The sequence below is a fragment of the Dasypus novemcinctus genome, chromosome 12 (genome assembly GCF_030445035.2).
Source record: "Dasypus novemcinctus isolate mDasNov1 chromosome 12, mDasNov1.1.hap2, whole genome shotgun sequence".
In the NCBI taxonomy this organism is placed as follows: Eukaryota; Metazoa; Chordata; class Mammalia; order Cingulata; family Dasypodidae; genus Dasypus; species Dasypus novemcinctus.
In genome coordinates, this window is record NC_080684.1 from 64,686,628 (window position 1) to 64,696,003 (window position 9,376).

Below are 9,376 nucleotides of genomic sequence, written 5' to 3' on the forward strand. Positions count from 1 at the left end.
TGGACAGCCAACATCTCCCAGAACTCGTCAAGAACCTTCATTGGACTTTCATTGCAGTCCCTGGTTGCAGTCTGACTGCGGAACCTGGACTTGTGAATCCCCACGGCTGTGTGAGAGACTCTCATAGAACCGCATACTATTGACAGATATCTCTTGTTGATTGTTTCCCTAAAGAACCCTGACTAATACACTGTCCTTTGATTATGCTGAAATTACACAAACCTTCATTTTATATAATTAAATATGATTTATTAATTATTTGCCATAATCAATAAAAATTGTTTTGAGATACCAGGACGAGAAATTGAACCTGGGACCTCATATGTGGGAAGCCAGCACTCAACCACTGAGCCACCTCAGCTCCCCTGAGTTGCTCTGTTTGTTTGCTTGCTGTTTGTTCTTGTTTCCAAATCCAGGACCTCTCATGTAGTAAGCAGGCACTCCATTGCTTAAGCTATATCCGCTCCTAATAAATATTTCTTAAGACATAAATTTGTGTTTTATTTTCTTTTCATTTACTTTCTTGACCAATTTTAATGTGGGGATTAGAGAATGGGTTTTGAGTAATGGACCTTATTTTATGATATTATACATCTATAAATTAAGGTTTTAATTTATAATTCTCAAGTTTGATGCATCATCAACTGGATAGGGAGATAATTGGGGGTCACATTTATTGTGACAAGAGATATACTGGAAGTGATTAGGGCACATAGAAAAGAAGCACCTAATCTGCTGGTGATAGAACAGAGATGATTTTCTGAAGAAGGTTATACCTAAACTGAGGAATGAGGATGGGATCAAGTAGATCTATGAAGGAATGGAGTTAGAAGGAAACAACATGGACCTCTAAGAACCATAAGGAGATAAATTGTAGTTTGCATAGGGAAGAGAAGATGGTACCAATTTGGCATTTGTAAAGGTGTTGAAATAGGCTTAGAATAAAAGAAGAGAAAGCAAATCTAAGCAGAGATCAGATCATTAAAGGACATGCATATCTTGTTAAAGAATTAAAAAATTATCCTAAGGCCAGTAGGCAACCTAGTAAAGATTTAAATCAAGGACTGGTACTATAGCTTTGAAGGGACAGGACTAAAGTTGGGAGATAAGTGAGAAAGCTATAGGAAAGATAATATGGTATTTGAGCTACCCTTTAATGGTATACAAAACATAGAGGGATATATTTTGGTTGAAACAAAACAAAATCAGTTTTCATCATGATGACTTTAATATATGATTCTGGACCATCCAATTAGAGGAGTTGAAAATGTCAAATGAGAAATCTGAGCTGAAGATAAATGTTTGAAAATCATTAGTGATATTAGAAATTATGGAAGTGAACAATCTTGACAATGAAAACTATAGATTTAGACAAGATGAAAGAACCTCAAAGAACTTATATTTTTAATATTTAAGAAATGCTTCTAAGAAGAGCAGGCAGACACAAGGGAGGAAAAATAGGAAGGTATACGTCATGGCTACCAAGGAAAGACAGCAAGCATTGCAAGAAGGAGTAAGTGGTGACAAGGGTCAGATATTCCTTAGAAATCGAGTAAGATAAGAATTAAAGAAATTCTTTGGATTTAGCAACCAGATGTTACTAGAATACTTAGCTAAGGAAATTTCAGTGAAGTAATGACTGAAATCACAAAGGTTGAGGAGTATTAAGGAGGTGCTTAAATGGAAATAGTGGTTATTCAAAGAATGTGATTGTTGATATGAAAGAGATGGAGGTGAGCTTAAAGAGATTTTAAGGGGTTCTTTCCTTGGGAGTAAATAGCACTTTAGATGGCCTTTAGAAAGTTCCAGAACTCCCTAAAATTTTATACAAAATTTGCATATATGCATAGGTGTATTTCTATGAGACAAGAGTCTATAGTATCAGATTCTTAAGGCAATTAGAGATACAAAAATTAATGACCAGAACTCTCTATAAAATATTAGGTAGTCATTAGTACTACACACTATGTGTATAATTTTTACAATATACATAGATCTGAATTAATATGTAATGACAATACATTATTGTCACTAGTTTTGTTTTGGACCAGAAAACAAATCTTATTGCTTCATTTGACATACCAAGACATATTGTGGTCTATTTAATTATTTTCTTACTCAGTGTTATTATTCACTATCCTTCCTAAAGAAGATTATAAATCCATACCTATTGCCATCTGCCTTCTATAGATTAGAATGTGAGCAAAGTATCTATGCCACATCCTAGTAGAAATATGAATCACATAATTTTGCTATGGCTCTTTCCTTCTACCACAGTTTCAAGATAGTTGCTACTCCTCCAGCCTAATACATAAATATACTCTTTAAAACCATACCTTATCTAATAAGCTCACACAACACTATTCTTTGTGTACTCATGACATTTTCAAGTGTTTCCATTGTCTCCATTCTATGTAACCAGTTTGAGGGAAGGACTGCAGCTAATACTTTCTTTTTCCCCAGAACAAATGATATTGAGTGATGATATACTAACTTATGTGAAACATGCAGAATGAAAACACAGGCAGCACTCTTTGGGAACTTAGGGACAAAATAAGACAAAATCATAATGGACTTGAGCATGAAAAAGAAAAGATACAATCCAGTGAAATATTATACAATACCAAACCAGTATTTTTTTTTGAAGATGCTAGGTCATAAATTGGTTTTAATTGCTCTTTATGAGTTATGTTAGGAGGACGGAATATGAGTAAATGGCTTGACAAAATACGCAAAATTTATTTTGAGCATGGAGGAAGTGAAGAAAGGGCTAAATGGTGAGAAAAAGCAACTGATTAGAGAGATATCATGTGTAGAGTAAGATGACTAAAATACCAGATATAATCTATTTATCGGTTCATATTAAGTACTGAGGAAGGTTAAATACCAAATGTACTTTTTTTTACCTAATTATTCTTTCTGCTCTCATCACATTAGTTATCATATATGGCATTTTATGAATCTTAAGATGCTTCCACATTGTAATAACATTGCCAAAAAAACAATTTGGGAATAAATATTTTTAAATTAAAAAATCCAAAAAGTTACATTAGTGAATTATAAGCCTTTTCAGAACCTGAAGGCAGTCAAATTTTAAAGACGTACCAAAGAACATAATCCTCCTTTAAAATAATTACTGTCAATTGGGTGTCAATGTTCCAATTAGATAACACAAATAAAAAGGCAAGTAAAGAAATGAAAGAGAGCAAAGAAAAATATCCTTTGCACTCTAAAAATATAAATGCATGAATTCTTCAGCTATATTAAATGTTACAAATATTAACTATATTAATTTGCCTAAGGAAATTATCATGAATAACTCTCATAATCTCTTCAAACTGCTGTTATCTTGTAAAAGATAATCTTAAAATAAGATAACGTTATTAAAATACGTTAAAAATGACCTGTCATTATACTTGAAACATCGTTAATCAGAAACTTCTGGACTAATTTTTAATTTCATTCCAAACTATTAAGGACAAAAATAAAAATTCTTAAGAGTATCTTTTAATTTAGGATTGAAAATCTTTTGTGATTAGGAAGGTATATCTGCAAAGCAAATTCTGCCTTAGTTTATAGATTTTTGTATTCATTAACAACTATAGCACATTCAATTTGAAATCAATTTGCCATGAAATTGGCAAAATTACATATAAATCTATGCTTTAGTATGATAATTATTATTAAATTTACTATGAACTTCCAGAACACCTATTATCTACCTCTCAATGCAACTTACTGAATCCCTACTACCTCTCAGATGAGATATGAAAAATGTAAAACAATAAATAATTCATAATGGTCAACTAAAGATGTGACCATGAAATAACTATAACGAAGATATCTCTCCTTTTATGTTTCTCCTTTGCCACATACTTAATGTGTACAAAGCTAAATTCATTTCTTTTTAATCCCTAAATCCTCTCAGGTGTCCTGTTTTAACTCTCTCACATCTCCATCCTTCCATTAACAAAGATTCATAACTTCTGAAGCCCTATTTAATACTGAATTTTGATCCTGTATCTAATGATACTAGGATTTGTTGAGTTCACACTGCAAATATTTCTCCATTTTTCTCTTCCCTTGTGCTTCAGTATCACATGCCATTACATTCTATAAGTCATTTAACTGACTAGTACTCTCCAAATTCAGTAAGTGTAGGAGGAAGTCAGGATATAAAGAGGCTCTTGGGGCAGGAAACAGGCAGGAAGATCTGTCAGTGAGGTCCAATGATAAATTACATGGCATCTGAATCATCATGTCAGCACAAAATAGGTGAGACTTAAGCAGACAAGTAGGGGTCATCTGTGGTAACTGGCAAAATGTGGGGTTTACTCAAATATAGACAGAAGCAGAATTCCAGTCCCTGACATGTTGCAAGAGCAAGACAAGACATCTGCCACGGGTGAGCAGGATATTGAAGGAGTAAAATATAGTACTGAACAGCCTGGTTTCAAACCCTATCTCTGCCATGTGCAAGCTGACATTAGGCAAATTATTTAAACTTTCTGTAATTACCATTTTATTTTGTATGAAATAGGGATAAAATCCTATCTATATCACAAGATTAAAGGAGATTATTCATATACAGGGCTAAATAAATGCCAGCTATTATTAACATGAGTAATTCCAGAGCTGAGAAATGAGACAGAATTTGGTATTTGCAGCTGAGATAAAAACTAGAGGTCACAGTGAAGCTAATTTGTATAAAACGAAGAAAGTCAGGGATGATCTTGATAGATGGAAATACTTTCATCTATCCTGCCACTTCTGAGGTTTCATCTAGAAAATACATAACTAAGTTATACAGAATATAAGATAACATTTAAGCCACCAACACATTATTTATTTTATTAATAAATTTTAAAAGTGCTTTCTAATACTGTTATCTTAATTGCCTCACCAGAATGTAAGTGTATTGCTTGGTAGAGCAGATAAAGTATATATAAAAAAGCATTAAATGTTTGTTTGTAGGGAGAAAGTATTAGAATTCCCTTTTGAACTTCAGGTTAGATTCCTAAATCACATGATAAGACATTTTGTGAGAAGGTAACACTAGCAGAAATTGTTTCCTGCAAATAATACTGATTCTCTCAAAGGCTGTATGAAATCTCTTTTAAAAAGGATAAATACACATAGTAAAATACTATTAATATCATATTTTAGAACTATATAGGCTTTAGACACATGGAAAAGATCTCCAATTTTCCTTATGTACATAAGCTTAGTTTAAATTTCAGGAGAGAAATGTTGAGAGTCATGATTAATGCAAGGAATATAGACCAATTTATATCCAAAGATGGTAAACTTAATTTCAAAAAATATTCTTTGCAAGGATTCTATACTAAAGGATTCATGCATAATATTTATTTAAAGCAATAGATCATTAATTCACCCAACAAACATTTGTTGTGGCAGACACTGTAGATACAACAATGGATACATACTTTCCTCAAGTTATTACCATAATGATTGTTAAATTCAGACAAGAAACTTATCAAAACATCAATATTCACTTAAACTGTATTAAAGAACTATTTTTACTTAAAGAGGTAAAATATGTCTGCTGAAATAGCATTCTAATAATGCAGTAAAGTGACTGACAAACCAGAATTACTCAAGAAAAGAAACAGTGAAATACTTTTTTATATGTAAGTGAAATATGCTAAGTTAAAGTGCCCATTTGAATAACTTTTCCATGACTGTTTTTCTTTACATTAAGAACTCAGTTTTGTTTGCTGGTTTGTTTATTCCTCTTACACCACTCAAGTGGTCATTTATTTGATGAAGTATTATAATATTCTGATGTTATTCTGATATCAGAAAGGATATTGTAGCATTGTTCTAGCTATGGACTATAGTTTAGATTATAGTTTGCACTTTGATTTCCAACTATAAGAATTTTGAATTTCTTTAGAAGCAACCATTTAAAAAATCTAAATATAACTTGGGTTACTTTAAATAATTACCTTACAAAGATAATATATTTATGCTAAATGTGACAAAATATCCATAGAGAAGATGTGTTACAAGAAGATTACCAGAGTGCTCTAAGATAATTTGAATATTTGAGCTCATTTTTTAAAACCAATTAATTTGTTTTATCATCTTTACAACAAAAATAAATTCAATACTCCTTTCTCTGCTTAAAATATCATTATATCCTGCTATATGTATGACAATTTTAAGAATTTAAATATACAATTTATATTTTATTTCATTGTAGAAAAGTCATTACATTACACTATGGTATAATAGTATAATATTAATAGTCTAATATTAACAAATAAATTGTAATACTCCATATGAATGTAACTTGGGGTAAATATAAATTCAATCTGAACATAAAGGATTACACACATTTAAATTTGGTGGCATAATTGAAGATATTACTAATAAAAGAGTCACTGTCATAAATTGTAAAATGATCATGCATGTAAAGAACAATATCTTTCATTTCCCTATTTCCTCTACTCTCCTAAATTGTTTTATATCCAGTCAACTCCATATGTTAAAACTTGGAGTTTCAACACTATTTCTTTCTTCTCTCTTTTCCTCTCTTCTGCTTCCTCTCTCCTTCTCCTCCCTCCCTTCCTTCCTCCCTTCCTTCCATCTTGTCTATCTATGTATCTATGTATTTATCTATCCTAGTCTATTGTTTATATTTATATGAATGAGACATATTTCCTAAATGTACATTCATATTAGTTACATAAATTTTAATCTTATTATATATTATCTTACAAATGCACATTACTGAAAGTTTTCCCAAGTAATATTTATGCATAGTTAATTTCTTATCTTTTACTGAAACAATGTCATTGTTATATAAATTGCTGGCTGTAGCCCTGCCTAAAAGTCCTTCAAAGGACCTAATAAATTGCCATTCTGTTACCTGTAGAGAAGGTCCTTATTCATGTTGGAAGACTATTCAAGACTCAAGGGTTGCAAAGACGCCGTGAGAAACTTTATGGAATAGCTACACTCAGTGAAGGAAGAACACATTTTAGGAAGAATTAGCCCCATTGGTCAAGTGGTTTAGATTAGCAAGACACTACTAGATTAATAGGCTGCCTATGTCTTGGGGTCAGCCACCACAGGGACATTAGCAATCAATACTCACTTTGTCATTTACCTATCAAAGGACAAAAGAACTGTACAGATGGTCTAGGTGATTTAATTTAGACTAATTTACAATTATTATTTTGTGATCACTTGGAGAGTGGATGTCAGATGAATTAGGCTGTCCTTTAGAAATTAGATCATGATATCGAGGATAACCTTCAGATGGCGACCTTTGTTCCCTGTTAACTTTGGGTGATTGGAGGTGTTGGTTTCAAGGTTAATAAGGTTATATCCATTATGCTGTCAGCTTTCTAAGATAAATGAATTCTTCACTAATATCACTGTAGTGTAAATTTTTCATAGCAGAAGCCATTCTAGCCATACACTTCATAACTTAATTATTGTGAAAGAATAATGCATTAAAATGTAGTCATATTAAATGATAACTTTAAACTATGTGCTACCACAATACTTTCACATTTAAACCTTTGAAAGTAAACAGCAAAATGACTTTAAAAAAAACTTCAACTTAGAATTCAAAAAATAAAGCACATTATTTGCCTACTTATGTACTATATATAGTAGGTTCAAAAAATGTTCTTTATATTTCTCTAGATAGTACATTAGTCTATTTTTTGTGGAAGATAATAAAACTATATATAGTTTTTATTGTATATATACTACATTTCTTCAAAGAATTTCAAGTACAATCAGATAAATCAGTAAATAAAAGGTATTATGAGTAGAGGTAAAAATACATCTGTGATTTTCTAACTCTATCACATATAATACTATTCCATAGTCTTGTTATCAACTAAGTAACAAAAACCACCAACCAACCAAACAAACAAACAGACAAAAAACAATCTTTATTAAATTGCTAATACCAATAATGAAACTTTACCTATAAGGAAATAGGGCCATAAGCATTAAATTACTTTTTAGTTACATACAATGACTTAGCCTCAAAGCAGAAGCTGAAATATTTTCTTCTGTAATCTGCATCGCTGACTAGTAGGGGAAGATTTCTTTTTTTAAAAATCTGGGATCTATTTCAAGAAGTTATTTACTTCAGTGGGTCATTATGTTATTATCATTTCAGTTTAAAGAATGCATGCATATTTTAAAATCTGTCAAAACGCTAAGAACTCTGATAGCATTCAGTGTAGGATAGGCGGGATGGGAGGAGGTTTTTGTTTATTTGAACACAATTTGATCAGGGTAAGGGCAAAAATATTGAAACAGAATATTCTCTTCTCTTCTGTTTCCATCACTGTCTGGCTGACAGGTCAAAGTAAGATTAATTTATTATCTTTGAATGTTTTACTCTGGGAGCTTTTAAAATTAGAACTCATATTACAACTATTAATTAAATGATGTTACTGATCTATTCATCAATATAAATGACATAATTTAACTTCACAACCACAAAATATTGTTTAATATTGTTTACCAAAGGTACCAACATTCCTTGTTATTTTATACTTTTTTAGAACATTTACTTTCTTCTAGTTACAAGAAAGCTAAAAACACAATGTTTGTGTGGTAAAACAAGATAAAGGTTGGTGTTTGCCTTGAGATTTCCCTGCCATTGATTGCATTAAAAACATATTTTGTAATTTGCATCTTTATTGTTTTTCCTTACTGGTTTGCCTTCTTTATTTCTAAAGCAAGATGATTAGGAATATAACTCTAACAGATAATTAAATCACAAATCTATTGATTATAACTACCCATTTTACACTACATTTTAGGGACCATCCTATCTGAACAATAAATTTTCCAGAAAGTAATTCAAGTAAAATGATCTCTGCCCCTAAATAGCAGCCGTACTCACAACATTTAAGCATCAGGGCTGACAGTTTGCTTTAATGTTTCACCATGCACTTTATTCTTCATAATAAATGGTAGTTTAAATTAGAGACATTGCTTTGGCATAGGAATCCATATTACCTGTTGGAAATTAAAATATATATTTAAATCAATACTCACATAAAGCTCAGCTATCTTCCTTTTGTGTTATATTCTGTCATTTTACATTCAAATTATCTTGATATCAAAAAGTCCTGCTGTTTTGCCTTTCTCCACTAGAATGGAGAACTAACAATAGAAATGTTCAATGATGAAACCATGGTTACATTAGAAGTTCTTTCTGCATTAGTCAGAGATTCTATTAATCTGTGTTATGTCCTTCATTTGAGTCATATTCCAGTATTTGAAAGCAGTCTCTACTCCTGGGGGAAGATATAATAAGAGATAGGGTTTTAGGAGATCAAACACTTGCATTAAACAATATTCAAGGCTCCTAAAT

The 9,376-nt window shown here is 31.4% G+C and overlaps 1 protein-coding gene across 4 annotated transcripts in view; it reads right to left on the minus strand.

Moving 5' to 3' along the window:
• The window catches only part of PPFIA2 (PTPRF interacting protein alpha 2), a 544,821-nt gene extending 535,645 nt beyond the window's left edge, over nt 1-9,176 (minus strand). For 3 of the 4 annotated variants that reach the window (XM_058308494.2, XM_071218980.1, XM_071218976.1), the window contains exon 1: nt 9,058-9,167. The gene's annotated coding sequence lies outside the window, so the exon portion shown is untranslated. Of the gene's footprint in view, nt 1-9,057 lie in introns of all 4 variants that reach the window. The other variant, XM_058308490.2, reaches the window with a different exon arrangement.
• Between the last annotated feature and the right edge of the window lie 200 nt (nt 9,177-9,376).